This window comes from Perna viridis, chromosome 11 (assembly GCF_037379345.1).
Source record: "Perna viridis isolate PV_CMFRI_1.1 ecotype Kerala chromosome 11, ASM3737934v1, whole genome shotgun sequence".
NCBI classification, from domain to species: Eukaryota; Metazoa; Mollusca; class Bivalvia; order Mytilida; family Mytilidae; genus Perna; species Perna viridis.
In genome coordinates, this window is record NC_142455.1 from 38593175 (window position 1) to 38610842 (window position 17668).

The window sequence follows — 17668 nt, forward strand, 5'->3', positions numbered from 1 at the left end:
TAATTTCAATACAGCATATTCTTGCAAATCAATACTTTGGAAGGAGTTGTCAATCTTTGTCCTTGTTCCCAAATCCAGGAACTATGCTGCCTTTTGATGCATGACGTAGTCCTCTATACAGCCTGCATGCATGGGCGTAATTGCAGTTTCTTTGTTTGTTTGTTTGTTTGTTTTTTTTTTACACAATGTGTTTTAGACAAAGCATTGCCATGTCTTGAGGTACCAAGGAAGGGCTGATTTTTCTTGGATATGGATGGGTTACCCTGTTTTGAAGGGTCTTTGGAAGACTTTGTATACATAGCCTTCTTGTATATTTCATCTACCACTTTTTGTCATGGTTGTTGATTTTCCTTGCGCAAGACTCTAAAGGACTTATTATAATAATGAAAAACATCATTTCCCCGTAACTCAACTATTTTCCGAATGATACATGAGTTAATTTGAGGCTTCCATTGGAAATGTTTTTAAAAAATATTGCCATTAAGAATAAATGTAAAAAGCCTCAGTTCAATTCTTGAAAGACAGTGATTCTTTTGGCTTGAATGAATTGCTTGAAAATTAACCGTGTGTCATTGTTACTGCCCAAGAGTCATTCTCAAGTGAAGATCAATAAAATCACCACACCACATTCTATCACTAATTGTAGGAGATGCATGGTCATCAATAGGCATACCTGCTGTTCAATCTGTTCCTGGTGGATGTACAGAAGCATTTATGTTATTACATTATCTAGCTGAGGGTTCAGAACCTAAATTATTGTTAATAAGTGCACTTATGCTATAAGATACATTTGTAAAAGTAGTGGCGTTCTGTTGAGTTGTTCTGTACATGTATCTATAGGTTGTGTGGGAATGTTCCCGTCCATACTGGATTTCTGCCTTTCTACCATCTCTTAAATATTTGTAGATGTTGATTAGTCCTGTATTTTTTGCTGATTTAAGATCCCCTTTGCTAATTTTTGTATAGTCTATTGAGAATATTTGACATCTGAGATGATGATGCTTCGTTAATATTTTTCTCTTCAAAGGCGTAAGAATCCTGGCATATTTTGATGACGTAGACCTAGTGGGACGTTCATCGGAACCTTTTGTCCGACCCATTTGGAATTTAATAGTCCTTAATTAATGAAGCTGCACAACAACATATGAATCATATCAAGTAAACAGTTATATGTACATTATTCTAGTAAAGTACAACAGCTATAGATATGTACACGGTACCAATAAAACAAATGTACTTTGATAAATATATATAATGGGCTAATTCCTCTATGAAATAAAAATATAGCTGCATGTGTATAATAAACCAATTTTTAAATCAGCTATCAAAATTAATACAATTACATTTACCGTATTTGAAAACAGCTGTTTATCATTAAAATGCAAGAAGTTGTAACAATGGATAAATACCTGTAAACTAAAATCACATGTTACTCATAAACAAAATGCATAAAGATCTAATGCATGCAATTTGTATTATATCCAACTTACAATAATCATGCGTAACTTGCATAAACTACAAAGATAAAATGTACCTGGAAAACCAGGGTAAAATTTAAACTACACATGTACATGTACCAATATATTTGAATTTTTTTCTTCTAAACATGTTGTTCTTGACATATAAACAAATTGCTACAAACAATTGTAAAAACGACCCTATAAACTAGAGGCAGCGTAAAGATAAACAAAAAAATCAAATATGCACATATTTACTAAGACACTACACAATTGGTACCATGTACAATTAAAAAAGGGGTACTATGTACCAAAATTACTGCCGAAAAAAAAAGAACATGTACCATGTACATATAAGATATCATGTGCCACAAGAAAAAAAAGACATCAAAATAAGTGAAATGCGAATATATATATGAAAATATGATACACAAGTTATATCAAAGAAAACCTTCCATACAAGAAGTCACGATGACTTAAGTTGTAAATCAACAATCTTAGTATATGGATTAGTATGCAACTTATGTGGTTTAATATATGTTAGAGAAATGCATGAACGATTAAATAAAAGAATGTGCGGTCATCGTTCGGGAATTAACACCACCAAATTTCCGACAGTTTATCAACACTTTAATCAACAAGATCATTCAATCCTCTCCATGAAAGTTCATATTTTAGAAAAAAAAATTACCATCCTACGAACAGTCCCGTTCTAAGTAAAAACTATCATAGGGAAAGAGAGGAGTACTGGATACGCAGACTAGGTACTGCAATACCTTACAAATGCAATGACAACATCAAACGTATAGGAAACATTTCAAGCCAATATAACAATAGCATGAATGTGATGAATTTGTTTGACAAAAATCAAAGACGGGAAAGGAGTCATGGTCATCGCCACTATACGTCACCTAAGTTACATGATATCTCCGTAGATGGTCTCCCTCCTTTCATACAAAAACCTCTTGGACTCCATCACATTAGAACCAAACTTTATTCTATACCTCTAACTCTACTACACTCCCTTTACAAAACAAGTCTTGACACTCCTATTTCTGACCCCACCTCATCATTATAAAGACTTGTTGCCATCATTTTGGATATCGGTTTCCACAGACTCTTTGAACCAGTTTGCATGACAAGTCAGGATGAAGAAAAACGATCATATCTCCCACTACCGTTTGTCAACAAAGGTATAGATGCAATTAATTTGGCTAACATCCTCAATCACAAAAAACGTTACCAACAAAATTCTTCCATATTTCAAAGACAAATCCATACCAATTATTTCACATTCCTATACTTCACCCATTGCATCCAAACTTTTCAATTATAAAAGGCTATTGCAGAACCTCGAGATTAAGGACTTCAAGGCTAAACCACCTGACTGTTCTTGCAAAAGCTCTCCATTCAAATATGGTCCTTCTGGTCACGTCGTTACGAGAGATTTAACTGTTATCGAAAATGAATCTCTACGTAATACCCTTTTCTAAAGGCCCCAAGTACCGTGAACCACGCTCCATAAATTGGAATTATAACTTTAAAGTTCTTATGCCGTCGAGGACTATGCAAGAAAATGGATAAAACGAGAACAAGAAGTTATTGATTCTCTGTCAGAGTGGTTAAATGCCGTGAAGTCTTTAATTTTGAAACGACTGAAAGTTTTAAGTCGGTCAATGAGTGCCAAGGCGACATCAGTTTTCAAAGACCCCGATGTAGCAAAAACATTGTCTACTATACATGACAAATATGTGGTCGTACCAGCAAACAAAGCCCAAAATAACATTGGTTTTGTCTGCAAAATGTTTTATATCAAATGTTTATTATCATAGGTTGACGTAGAAAATAATAGCAGTGATAAGACCTATACTGCTACCACTCTCTCTGTAACAAACTTCAGTTAATTGTCGTTTACATTTTTTCCATACAGGACTATTTAAACTATCCTAGCTTTAAATACCACTAACACCGGTAAATCGAATCAAGTAGACCTTTTGTGAAATCACGAGATTGTACACGTTTAGAAATTTAACAGGTGAGTTTTATATCAGTCGGCACATGGTCATTGAGTGAAGCATTGAGTTTGGTAAAGTAGCAGTGGGGAATTATAATTGTCAATTCAGGACATGGATATCCCTAGGCTAATGTTTACAATACTCAGGTAAGTTAATAATTAATTTTATATGGTAAATTATAGTCTATTTTGCTGTCGAGATGATATTTCTTGCTCGCGGTCCAGAATGTACAAGAAATTGCCATATTATGCAAAGGTATAGATGTTGTAAGTAATTTTTGGGTTCAATGTCTATTTACAGGGGTTTTTAGACCCGGTTCTGGTGTGCGTCTTGCACATAGCTAGAAGCGTCGACCTGTCGGTGATAAAATGGTTATCAACCTGATGTTCCCGAGATGGTGTAATAACGCCTAGAGTCGGTGAAGTAATGTCGGTGATTAAAAAAAACGTTGGAAAGCTAGGAATTTATTATTTTTGGAGCACAAAGTCCGTTATATTAATTTGTAAAGTAACCGAGAAGTCCGTGCTAGATATGTTCGTTTAACCAGTCATGGCTTACTGAATACAGCATTATAGTGAAATATATATCATCTGGTGTTCTCTTCGTCAATATAGAAATCTACAAAAAATGTGTGAAATTAGTCTATATTTCGTCCAGTTATAATTATAACAAAAGTCCAAGGGAAACAACCCATTTCATTCGTTAATTTTACAGTACATGCAACGTTCGACCTTACCGGGAGGTGTGCAGAAAAAAATGGTGGTGTGTTGAGACTGTGAATCATTTAGTGTATGTGTTTATTTCATTCCATTATATTTAGTTCTGTCTTGTGCGTGTATATTCAGTTACATTTATGTTTATTCATTTCATGATGTCATTTATCTTGAATTTACTTTAGTTTGTTTTGTTTATTAAATTTATGTTTTACATTTTTTTGTTTTATATGACATTGGCCACTTGACAATCCAAAGAACTTACTTCTTTACACTCTCCAAAGAAGAGATTTTGGAAAACCATAAATCTGCGCTATCCTCTTTTGGTGTCTCTACCAAGGACGATGATTGTGATTTACTGCCTATGTATTGGATTCCTAAACTTCACACGAATCCATACAAACAACGTTTCATAGCTGGATCTGCAAAATGTACCACTAAACCTCTTTCAAAACTTTTAACTTCTATACTCACAACTGTCAAAGAGGGTCTGCATTCCTACCACAACACTTGTTACTCCCGTAATGGTATTAATTCAATGTGGATCCTGAAAAATTCGATAGAACTTTTGGAGACAATCAGTTCAAGACTATTATCTGAATACAATAGCATTAAAACCTATGATTTTTCAACGCTGTATACTTCTAATCCCACATCGTCAGTTGAAATCCCGACTTAAAAACATTATACATCGTTGTTTTTCCAAAAAAGATGGTACACCTAGATACAAATATATAGTTCTTGGTAGAAGTTCCTCATACTTTGTAAGAAATAATTCCAAATCATCTTCCAAATATACAGAGGAAGATGTTTACAAAATGCTGGAATTTTTAATCGCCAACATATTTGTCCAGTGTGGTGGACCTGTTTTTCAACAAACCGTCGGCATTCCAATGGGAACAAATTGTGTTCCTTTAATTGCTGACCCATTCCTTCACTCTTATGAGCCTGACTTTATAGCTGAGTTGATCAGAAAGAAAGAATATCGTTTGACTAGATCCTTCAATCTCAGTTTCCGCTCTATAAATGACGTATTATCTTTAAACAATCCTAATTTCGTGGATTTGATACATCGCATCTTCACAAAAGAACTTGAGATAAATGATACAACAGACATTGCAAAGTCAGCCTCATATTTTGTCCTACACTCAGAAATCGATGGTAAATGAAAACTATTGACCAAACTTTACGACAAACGTGATGACTTTTCATTCAGAATTGTCAACTTTTATTTCGTCTGTGGCAAGATTCCTTCGGCTCCTGCGTATGGAGTGTTCATATCACAACTCATACGTTATGCCAGAGCTTGCCGATACTACGCAGACTTTTTTTTTATCGCGCTAGATGTCTAACAAATAGGCTCCTGGAACAGGGTTATGTTGTTACAAGATTGAAGTCATCACCACAGAAGTTTTATTGTCGTCATCATGAACTCGTGGATCGTTCTGATATCCATCAGCACCATGAAAACTGATTTATTCAAAGGGTCATAGTTTACCTTTCCTCGTTTGTATACCCCGGACTTGATTTTTATGAGCGGGTGTTTCTAGAAAAGCAGAGGACGCTTACCCTATCGGTGCACCTGGCCAATGCTCCCAGTTTTTATTGGAGTCCGAGTGGCTTATTTACTTTTGTTACTTTGTATGTATGAGTTCAGTTACTTTATGTTCTTTGTTGTGTGTGTCTGTTTTCCATGTCTGGTCTTTGTCTCTGGATTACATTCTTTTGATTACCGCTATAACCTTGGTTCCCTTGATTACTCTTATATCAAAATAGATATTACCGAGAGAGATGTATGGAGAATGGCACTTCTAACACTTCTGAAGTATTTTAGCATCCCGTTATGGTTGAAATGTACACCATCCCATGCTAAATGACTGTCATCCTTCCAAAAGCGATGATTGGTGCCAAAAGATTATGTGGTGAAGGTTCTCGGTAAGAATGATAGCTTTAAGACAAATGTTCGTTTACAGGCGCGGAACCAAGGACTGGCGTGTCGGGCCTACGCCACCCCCTTCTAAATTTGTAAGAAAAAAAAGTTTCAACCCATAATATTTTTTCTCTTGCTTTGCACGGCATTTGATTTAATTAACGCCCCTCCCCCTCCCCCCCCCAAGTTTGAATCCTGGATCCGCCCCTGGCTTATATTACACTCTAGTTATGATAAACTACAACGCGAGGTCAATTTAATCGAGACAAAAGTTCACCAATAATTACTGAGTTAAAACCTAATCGGAAGTGTGAAAAGTTAGAAAAAGCAAAAGCAATAAAACTGTTAACCACCTTATGGACTGGATTAAACTAGAGATCGTTGCCACCAAGTTGAATGAACACGGTGTATGGCGGAGATGAATAATTGTACAGATCGGTTAGCTTGTGAATTAACTGTGGCACAGTAAGGCCTCCTTGGGAACCAAAGTGAATATCGAATGCTTTATGATAAAGTCTTAAATAAGAATGTTAAGTGGTAAAACGACCAAAATTTCCCAATCTACGTATATTGCTATGTCCTAGAATTAAAACTTAGTAGACCAAGTTCCTATTGCAAATTTCCGGAAGAGGTTCCTATTGCATATTTCCGGAAGAGGTTCCTATTTCATATTTCCGGAATAAATGTATTTCCCACACATGCAGTCTAAATATAACTTCACATGAAACAACAGCATATAGTAGATAACAGACTTAGATTATTTCTCGTGCTACAACATCACTAATACAAATAAAATCATGAAAACAATGACACTATATACCGAAGCCACGCATATAACGTAACAATTCACAAAAAAGTACATGTAAATTTGATATATGTTTATGCTTACAAACAGCGTCATCAAAGTCCAAAGGTCACGATGAAGACAAACGGAAGACAATTAAAGTTTGAAGAATCCGGCACAAAAATAAAGCCACATGTACGCTAAAAAGTATTTCTTGATTCACATTATCAGATACAATTCTCATACATAGAAACAAAATGATAAGCAACTAAAAAATTGTTAAAAATTCATGAGTAAGAAAATCATAATTCCACTTGATGGAGATAAATTGTAACTTTGTAATTTGTTCTATTGTGATTATTTCACACCTGTAGTAACATAACCCTGTTACAAAAGCCTAAATGTAAGAAGCCTCCTAAAGATTTGACAATCACTTTAGGTCGGAATATACAGGTTTTTTGAACATTTGTTTGCCGGATAACAAAAACGTAACTGTATGCTGGAATGATTTCAAAGTGTCCACAAGTTTATTCGAAAAGTTCCTATCAAAAGTTCAACAGAATGATACATCAACTCGTGATTTCACAATATATTTATGTCAAAAGTTTCAACGATTCCCTGTATTTTGAAAAAAAAAATATAAAAAATAAATAAACGGAAAATAACGCACGATCATACACGTTCTAGAAAGGCAAAGGACGCTTACTCTACCGATGCATCTGGTCCATGCCCCCAGTTTTTGGTGGTGTCCGAGTTGATCATTTGAATTTGTTACTTTGTAGGTATGATTTTAGTTACTTTATGTTCTTTGTTGTGTATGTCTGTTTTCCATGTCTGGTCTTTGTCCCTGGATTACATTCTTTTGATTACCGCTATAACCTTGGTTCCCTTGCTTACTCTTAAAGAAAACATATTTCGTCTCAACTTTGACTCGCTCTGAGGGTTTTTACTTAGAAACAAGTACACAATATCTGCGTCCTTCTGGTATAATTAATGATGTACCGTGTTTTCAACCTGCATGGGAAGAATTGGGATTTATATTTCATACGATGAAGACATAACATTTTGTAGGTTAAACCTGGTCTAGAACTGGTATGTCAGTTAACTGCTAGTAGTCCTTTGTTTATACATTGGTGTAACATATAATCAGTTTCTTCTATTTCTGTTTTAACAAAGTACACCTTTAACTGCATTTGTGTTGTGTTAAATTCTGTAACTTTTTTTCCATAGTAGGCAGATTTAAATTGGAGAAGATTGTGGTTACTTTAAACTACTTTAACCCGATCGCATTTATTGCGCCTGTCACATGTCAGGAATTTCAGGCATCTGTATAAATTGTCTTTATTCACTTCCAGTTTACTTTAATGTTGCTGGAGTATATAAGGGCACTTATTTCGTTATATCTGCGTATAATGTATGTTTTTGGGGACCAAGTTATAGCCTGTTCTGTGATATGAATAGTTTTTTCTGCGTTCATTGAAGAACAAAAGAGGCCCTTAGCGGACATTTTTCATACAGGTGAATGTTCATCCTTTCCATTCCCGTTATATCAACATGTTGTTTGTAATCAAAACTTTCTGGAGTTATATCCCTTGAAATATCATCAGCTTCTCGACTATTTGGCACTAGTTCAACTCCGGATGAGGAAAAGTCTGTAGCTTCTATCACAAAGTATTTTTGTTTATTGTTTATATATTCAATATTTTAGATAATATGGATGAGAGAAACGTCCAATATGTCGACATTTGTTATATTATGGGTTGCTGCAATTTGCAATGCAGCTTTTTGAAATCAGGCAATTATTCTGTAGATTTCAACATTAAAAACGCCACTGCAAATTCTAAATTTTATGTTTCCGTGAGTCTTTTCTCCTTTATGTCTAGTTTTTATTCTTGGATTATATCCAACTGGATTATCGTTTGAACCATGGTTTCATGGAAAAGGAAACAAGGCGACCAATATTCTAGCGGAAATAAAAAAAGAAAGGAATGTTATTCAGGGAATGAGACCAAAAAGTGAAAACAGACACACACCAAAAAAAGAACATACATTAACCAAAATAATGCGTTCGAGGTAACAAAAGTGTATGCGGAACTCGGACTCCACAAAAAAAAGTGGAAGCATATGACCCAGGTGCACCGGTCGGGTAAGCATCCTCTGCTTTTGTAGAAAAATGTCAATACTTTTGCTACACTATTACAGAACTTAATCAGAATATCGTCGGATGAGAGCGTAAAAATTACACAGAGACACGTTTAATTTTTTGGCACGCTTTTATTTATTACCATGATCAAATGCTTGCGTTTTCATATATATCGCTTATCATATTCTACGTTTTATTGTGTTTGTTTTCCTATCTTATTCTAATACACTTCCTACGTAAGCGTTTATGGTTGTATTACCAACTTGGTTTTGTATACTTATGGCGTGCAAAACATCAATATCCGGTTTGTACCTTCATTTTCAGGATCTGACAAACAGCATAATGGCAGCTTCATTTGCGTATACTTGTATATGTGCGATTGAGAACCAAACCAGTCTCGGAAAATATTCGCTAGTTTCAATGATTAAATTGATCATAGCTTTTTCAAGATAGTGTTAGTCATAATAAATTGCAATATGGCGCCCAGATGTTTATGAAAAAAAATTAATCAATATTACCCATAATTCCCGGGTAATACAAATTGCGAAACGAAAACGAAACGAAAATAAGTGATAAAAGAAAGAATCAAATTCGTTCAAAAATGAAATAATAATAAAACATAATTAAAACGGTGCCAAGCGAAACAGCATGAATTAAAATTAAATTGAATAAACGAGTTTTTTTTCAGACTTTTGTAAATCATAAGAACCACTGCCGGACAATTCGAACCAAAGACATTTCAGACCATGACAACCAATAATTCCTTATGAATGCCGGACATTTCGGTCAGTAGACATATCAGACCATGACAATTAGTATAATGCTTTAGGACATATATCATTACAAAACTTACCGTATTTGAAGGTTACAGGTATAATATATCAAATAAGAGCTAACAATAATTATCGGGACCGTTAAAAGGTTTCGCCTTCATCATATTATGTTTATTATGAAAATCTCCGACCACTCGCACATCATTTACCTTAAATCGTAATGTGTTGTTAAATTGTACCACTCGGTAACTCGTGTCGGGAGCTTCATTTTTGTTTTTTGATTATTTTCCAGATTATTATCACTTGCAATATGACGGTAGCCGCCGATGGAGTAGAACAAACTTATTTGAATTGCTGCAAATTGGACGCTTCTTTACTTTTGCCGATATTTTTGGAATCATACACTACGTCTACGTCTACGACGCCCAATTATGGTTCATTAATGCTGTTAGACTCTGTTAAACCAAAACTATAGTACCTGAAGCTCAATAAGGTGTTTCAAAGAAAACAGCCAAATTAAAAAAAACAAAACAAAACAAAACAAAACAAAACAAAACAAAAAACAGAACAACCCCCTCCCCCCAAAAAAAAAACAAAAAACAAAAACAAAAACAAAAACAAAAAAAAGACAAAAAAAAGACAAACAAAACAAAACAAACAAAACAAAACAAACAAAACAAAAACAAATAAACAAACCAAAAACCAAAAAACATAACAAAACAAAAACAAAACAAAAATAAAAACAAAGAAAACACATACAGTTCTAAAAAGTTTATGTAGGGTTATCATTAGAATTCAAAACTATTTTTTTCGGTAATACTTGATGATGGAAAAATATAACAATCATTTAAATACTCTGATGATATAAATAATTACAGAGTCTACAGTAACTTTGTTGTGTCACCCAGAGTATTTTATTTAAAAATTATTTGGTTTGTTTGGTAAAGGAAATCAATAGATTAAAAAGACAATTAACATCCGATAAAGCGAAAATTGATCAAACGATATACCAAAATAACTTAGCCTTTATTATGTGGAAAACGATATAATCTCTGAATGTTCCTGTCACAGAGTGTATCCGTTGTTTGATTATAAAATACCCCTATAACGTTACTTCAAATAGCATCTGTAGACCTGAACACTGAAGTTTTATTTGATATGTTCCACCCTTTATTATTTAAAATATGATAGTTCGTCTTTGTTGTTGTCACCGTGTGTTTCTTTCATCCGTTTGTCCAACGTCTGATTATATCATGTCTCTTTAACTTTATTATGATATGTTAAATATCTGATTTAGAATAGTACCTCACTGACTTCATATTGAGTTAAACATACATGTATCTAATGAACTTTTATTGCTATTTTTTTCTATATAGATGAATTTGAAACAAACACTTACTCTTGTATGCATCTCTGTAGAGTCAATGCAAATATTGATTTAACAGCAAGTATTTCTTCTCTTAAAAAAGATGTTACATAATGACGTATATTTTTGGCTTGATGCTAATTTTGGCGTGTTTTGGGGGTTCTGTCTCTGAGCTGAAGCATTTTGTGCACCACTAAGCATCCACCATATTAAGTATCCACAAAATTTATATTAATTTTTTTTCGGCTTAATATCATTAAATATTACATCCGCCAAACATTTGTCAGAAATAAAAGGGAAATGACAATTCAACAAGTAAGCCAACCTTCCAAATTTCAATTGTCGCTCACATGAAAGTTAGTAAACATTATGGCACGCAGAATTAACCAAAACCCCGTTATCTATGTGACAATACTGTTATCTATGGGTTCACAATCCGTTACCTAAGGGTTAACAGACCGTAACTCACAATATCACATGTGATCGATAATTAAACTCCGCTATCTATGGGTAAGCAACCGGTAACCCATAGATAACGCTAGCGAACCCATAGATAACGGGAAACTAATTATCATTACCGTTTACTATTGATAATTAATTCTAGTCAATGCATTAAAAACACCGTTATGTATCCATTCATTAACGAAATTTTTCGTTATCTATGGGTTAGCATGGGCTAACTATAAGATACCAAAGCCAACTCATAGATAACGCAATTAATTAATTGATTACAGTTTGACCAATCAAATGACGTGTTACGTACATTTGGGTAAGACTAGAAGTGCTATTAGTTTTATGTTCGCTGTACGTGTCCGTTGGCGAGAGTGTATATAATTTGTTAACACAAATAACGATCTTTATATATAACTATTTTTTGAATGATTAAACCATTAAATTTACTGTTGGGAAGGAAGTTCAAAGTATAGCCAGCTTAAATGTATAAAGAACGACCTCGTGCTTTCCATGGCAAGAAACTAAGAGCCAGCACCTTTCTCCATGTCTCTATTGTTAATATTTCCTACCTAAATTTATTTTTTAGAGGCAAAAATGTCATTTTCCCCAGCCAATTACTAAATTGCCTTAATTTCCATTGCCCCTTGGCTAGCTCCATTAGGTAAAATGTTCATCATTTCAGATGTGATGCAATCATTTTGATCAAGCCAGTAGTTTACAAGTTGTTCAGAAGGATTTTTCGACTATTTTATCAATTCTTGTTTTTTAGTATAAATTTAGAGGGTGTAACCCCTCCCCCTCGAGTCTAGCGTACGGCATAAATTGTGGAATGAGTCCAGCGTACAATTCACAACTCTACATCCGAGAAAGTTTTTTTGCATCTGGTACTCACATGCAAAAGTATAGTACTATATGAACGCTAATAAACTGGCAAAATCCTGAAAAGTTGGTTGTACCCTTTTTTGGGTAATTATAAGAGTAATAAATGGACTTGTTGGTTGCCCCCAAAATTCATATAGACAGGATAATTACTGAGACCAACCGGCCCATATATGTTGCCATTTAACCTGAAGTTTCACAAACTAATGTAGTTTACTATTAATCAAATGTGTGGAAAAGACAGAGAAAACATACGAACTTCTTTAATTATGATGTCACGTTCTTTACTTGAAAGCAAGGCTGTCTATAAAATTTCGTAATGGTCCCTATAATGTTATAAGGACTGGCAAATATATCTAAGAAAGTAAACAAATTATTTCGAATATTATAAACAAAATATGGCTTCTTGTCCACTTCTTATTTCTGACCTAATATTTTTTAATTTCACAATTTTAGTGTAATGTGTTATTACCTTTGCGATTGCTGATACTCAAGATAATGCAGTTTTGTTTTAAAATAAAACTAAGTTTTAATAGCAGTGATAAGATTTATACTGCTATCAAACTCTCAAAAACCACAGAAGAGATTGTGGAAAACCATAAATTTGTGCTATCCTCTTTTGGTCTCTCTACCAAGGACGATGATTGTGATTTACCGTCTATGTACTGGATTCATGAACTCCACAAGAATCCATACAAACAACGTTACATAGCTGGATCTGCATAATGTACCACCAAACCTCTTTCAAAACATTTAACTTCTATACTCACAACTGTCAAAGAGGGTCTGCAGTCCTACCACAACACTTGTTACTCCCGATATTGTGGTGACAATCAGTTCCAGACTATTATCTAAATATAATTAAAACCTATGATTTTTCAACACAGTATACTTCTATCCCACATACTCAGTTAAAATTCCGACTTCAAAACATTATACATCGATGTTTTTTCCAAAAAAGATGGTACGCCTATATACAAATATATAGTTCTTGGTAGAGGTTCTTCACACTTTGTAAGAAATAATTCCAAATCATCTTCCAAATATACAAAGGAAAATATTTACAAAATGCTGGAATTTTTAATCGACAACATATTTGTCCAGTGTGGTGGGCGTGTTTTTAAACAAACGGTCGGCATTCTAATGGCAACAAATTGTGCTCCTTGACATGCTGACATATTCCTTCATGCTTATGAGGCTGACATGATAGCTGATTTGATCCTAAAGAAATAAAATCGTTAGGCTAGATCCTTCAATCTCAGTTTCCGCTATATAGATGACGTATTATCTTTAAATAATCCTAATTACATCGCAACTACACCCAAAGAACTTGAGATAAAGGATAATACAGACACTGTGAAGTCGGCTTCAAATCTTGACCTACACTTAGACATCGATGGTAAGGGAAAACTATTGACCAAACTTTATGTTTAAAAAATGTATTTGTACAGTGGATTTCCTTCATATGTGCATTTCTTTGCCTACTAATCCTTGTTGGTGGCCAACACCCACCAATGCTCCAACAGTTGGTTCGATTATAAAGAATCACTAGTTCAGCACCTGTTTTTTTTTTCTGTGAACAGTATTTAACTGACCTATGTTATTTCTAAATCTACTTTTGCCCTCCTATTAACTATTAACGACAAATGCACATGAAAACAAAATTTATTAACCATCAGTAAAATACACGTCCAAACTCTTTTAAAACTGTAATATTTAATACATATACATCTTGTTCATTTTATATGATTATTCATGAACTTAATGACATAGTTCCATTACACATATCTTCGTCATGTTGATTGTCATTCAGTACATACACTGGAACATACATGTATTTCCAAAATTCATGATGACCCTTACGTACTACAGATATATACAATATGTTCAATATTTATGGGTATGATTACTTGTATCACACCATACAGTTATAAAATGTATAGACTGCGCCTTGGTTTTGCCTTTTCCTGTTTTTGTTTTTTTTTCCAAAGGATTATCAATTTTCATCAAAAGTACAGGATACATATCAAGCTATGACATAAGAACTTGTTTTTTTTTAGGAAAACCTGTATTTTCATGAAAAATAATGCTTCACAAAGGGGTGTATTTGCTGAACTCAAAATAAAAGTGAAAGTAGAAGAAATCTATTTTAGTTCGACCTGTTCTGAGTTCTATTTTTATAGAATGGACCTAGAAACTATTGCTGACATTTCCTTAATGGGAAAACATGGTCAAAAGTTAGATTGAAACTTCTTGTCTATTTTTGTTAAACAATCATGAACATTTAAGGTTTACTATAGAAGTCTATGGGGCACAGAATACAGGAATGAGACCTGATAACCACAATTTCAGTGGAAACTGAGCTTCAATTATCTTAAAATCTCTCTAATAAAAACCAATATATCATATTTGATACTAAATGGAACAACGTTAAAGATGACCAATGAATTGTAATTGGTAGTATTAAAAGTTTTCTCAAAACAACTAAATAAGAAATAAATTAAGTGACTCAAATTGCTGAATTATAAATTGTTTAGATTTTTTAGACTTTTAAATACTTGGAATAAAGACTTGAACATGGTAGAATTGCACTTGCTACACATAACATATAAAAAACTGAGATATTTTGGTTTTGCATTGTCACTTTCAATCTACATTAACTGCACAAGATCTGCTGCACTACAGTCATTTGATTGATCAAAAGTGAAAACTGACCAATAAAGCATTTTTCATGTCATGAACGACCATTTCTATTCGCACTTCCACTCAAAATCTAATGGGGCTTATACAAAAATGGTAGTATGACGTATAAAACGTGAATTTTTGTTAATACTCTCTGAAGTTTGTAGAAACTTTGATGTTTTCTGTGTATGTTATTTACAGGTCTTGCAAACTATCTACCTGTGTCTGTGAGATAATATTTCTTCTTTTGTAACTACCGCGTACATTTATACATGCCCCGTCATTCAGCGCCACAACTGGAAACACCTTGGGAATATGGTTAATCTAACACCGATAGTTTTTAACTGTCAATAACTCCCAAAAGGTCCTTATTCCAAACACAAATTTGTCCTTAGTCTGTGGATTGGCAGTTCCCGCCCACAAACGTTTCACGGAGGCCCAAACATTCACATTTATGTCTGGCGATGACGGAGGGCACTTCATTACATTGTCAATCATTTCCTTCTCTTCCATCTAAGAAATAGTTGACTTGTTCATTGTTGTATACAACAAAATCTAGGCAAAACTTATAAACTGCTCAATATCATTGTATAAAGATGATAATATAATATGTCACGCTGAATAATTAGGATAATGAGAGAATCCTCCTTTTTTGTATAGTCCTTTTGATTAACAATATAAATTATAATACCATTATACAAAGTAGGTAAATCATAATGTTGGAAATTGAAAGAGAGCAAACGAACTACAATAAACACTAAAAAATGGTGGATACATCACAAAGTGGAGACTCCATCTAAAACACATTAACTGGAAATTCATCAAAAAAATATAAATATTGTGATCAGAATGATGATATGACACCTATTATTATAATGATCAATCAAATAACTTGAAGTACAACAATTACAACATTCTTACATGCTATAATCTATAACCATCAGGATCAGGGAATTTCTTTCCTACAGATGGTTGCAAATTCATGTCCAGTATATGGGGTAGCTTATAGAGTCCATGATTTATCTGCATATACAGCAGTCGATTCTGCCTCTGTAGGATATTCCACCCAAAAGTGTGTACCTAAAAATGCACATAAGTATTTGGAATTATAAGAAAAAGTAACTACATGTAGCATTCTCAATGTGAAATGAAATTTTCTGTACAAGGGAATTAAATATTAACCACAATGTACCAATCTTCCCTAATAATCAAATTGCAGTTGTACAAGCACACATACAGGTATATTTATATCACCGTAATAATCAAACTGCAGTTGTACAAACACACATACCGGTATATTTATATCAAACTGCAGTTGTACAAGCACACAAGTGTTTAAAGCAAAAAATGTCATGTAAACTGCTTTGTTTTCAAATTTGGCCCCTTATACTAATGTACACCAATGTATATTTATTATTTACTTTACATACAATATTTTATGTAATGCTGTCATAACTAGTGGTGTAAGGAAGCTAACAAAACTACAACATTCCATCAGTTTGTTTACTTCTCATTATGTTCATGCACTAATTCATATTAATTCGCATATACTATACGTGTATCTTTTATCTAAATTGGAACAACTAGTCTAAATGAAAAAAAAAAAACTTGGGACTTGTTCCATTATACATGTACATGTAACTGACATGCATGAATCACCTGATACACTGACACCGACCATGAATTTTATCTTGTCTCTAAGGACTCTGGCAGTCATTTCACTATTTTCAGCCATCCAAAGGTTGATTATATCTCTAAAGAATTCAGACTTCCCATCTTTCCTTTTTTTGCTGACCAATAACTAAACCTGTCTGTTGATACATATAAAAAGTTGAAGTAGAAAATGATTTTTTTTTATTTATCCATAGCATACAATGCATGTGTGGATTTTAAAGTGTAATTGTTTGTAAGAATCGAGCAAAGTGGAAAAAAAAAATTATAAACATACATGTCAAAACTCAACCAATCTGACAATTAAATACACTAAAGTATGCTTTATCTTTTTAAAAAGACCATTATGTGATCTCTGCATCATTGGATTTGCTCAGAAATTGTTCAATAGAATCTTAGAAAAAAATAGGTTTTTGACAGAATTAAAATGCATTTACCCTTGCAATACTAATTTTCAGAGCATTTCAATAAAATTTAAACTCAATGGTGCAGCATGATATGGAAAATCTTGCATGTTTTCCTTGATTCTGATGGTGCAAATATTCAAATTACACTATCAAAATGATAGGATTTTTCATACCATGTTTCACTTACTGCCTGATTCTTACAGGGACTGACAGTTTAAAAGTTATGGCTTGCTATAAATGTAAATAAGAAACAAGGTTCAGCAGTTTTCTTCACCAAAAAAAATCTTAAGTATAAAATGGTCTTTAGATATCGAGTCACAATACTTTTATCAGCGATGACGTCATAACTTTAAATTATTGAAAAATGATTGCAGTCAAGTCAACCAGGGTTTGAT

General features: G+C 33.6%; 1 long non-coding RNA gene across 1 annotated transcript; it reads left to right on the forward strand.

Annotated features, from left to right (window-relative positions):
- Window positions 1-3293: 3293 nt before the first annotated feature.
- Window positions 3294-4401, forward strand: LOC148603998 (uncharacterized). Its single transcript, XR_015916850.1, has 2 exons — window positions 3294-3618; window positions 3773-4401. It is a non-coding gene; the product is annotated as an uncharacterized LOC148603998 (long non-coding RNA).
- The last annotated feature ends 13267 nt before the right edge of the window (window positions 4402-17668 follow it).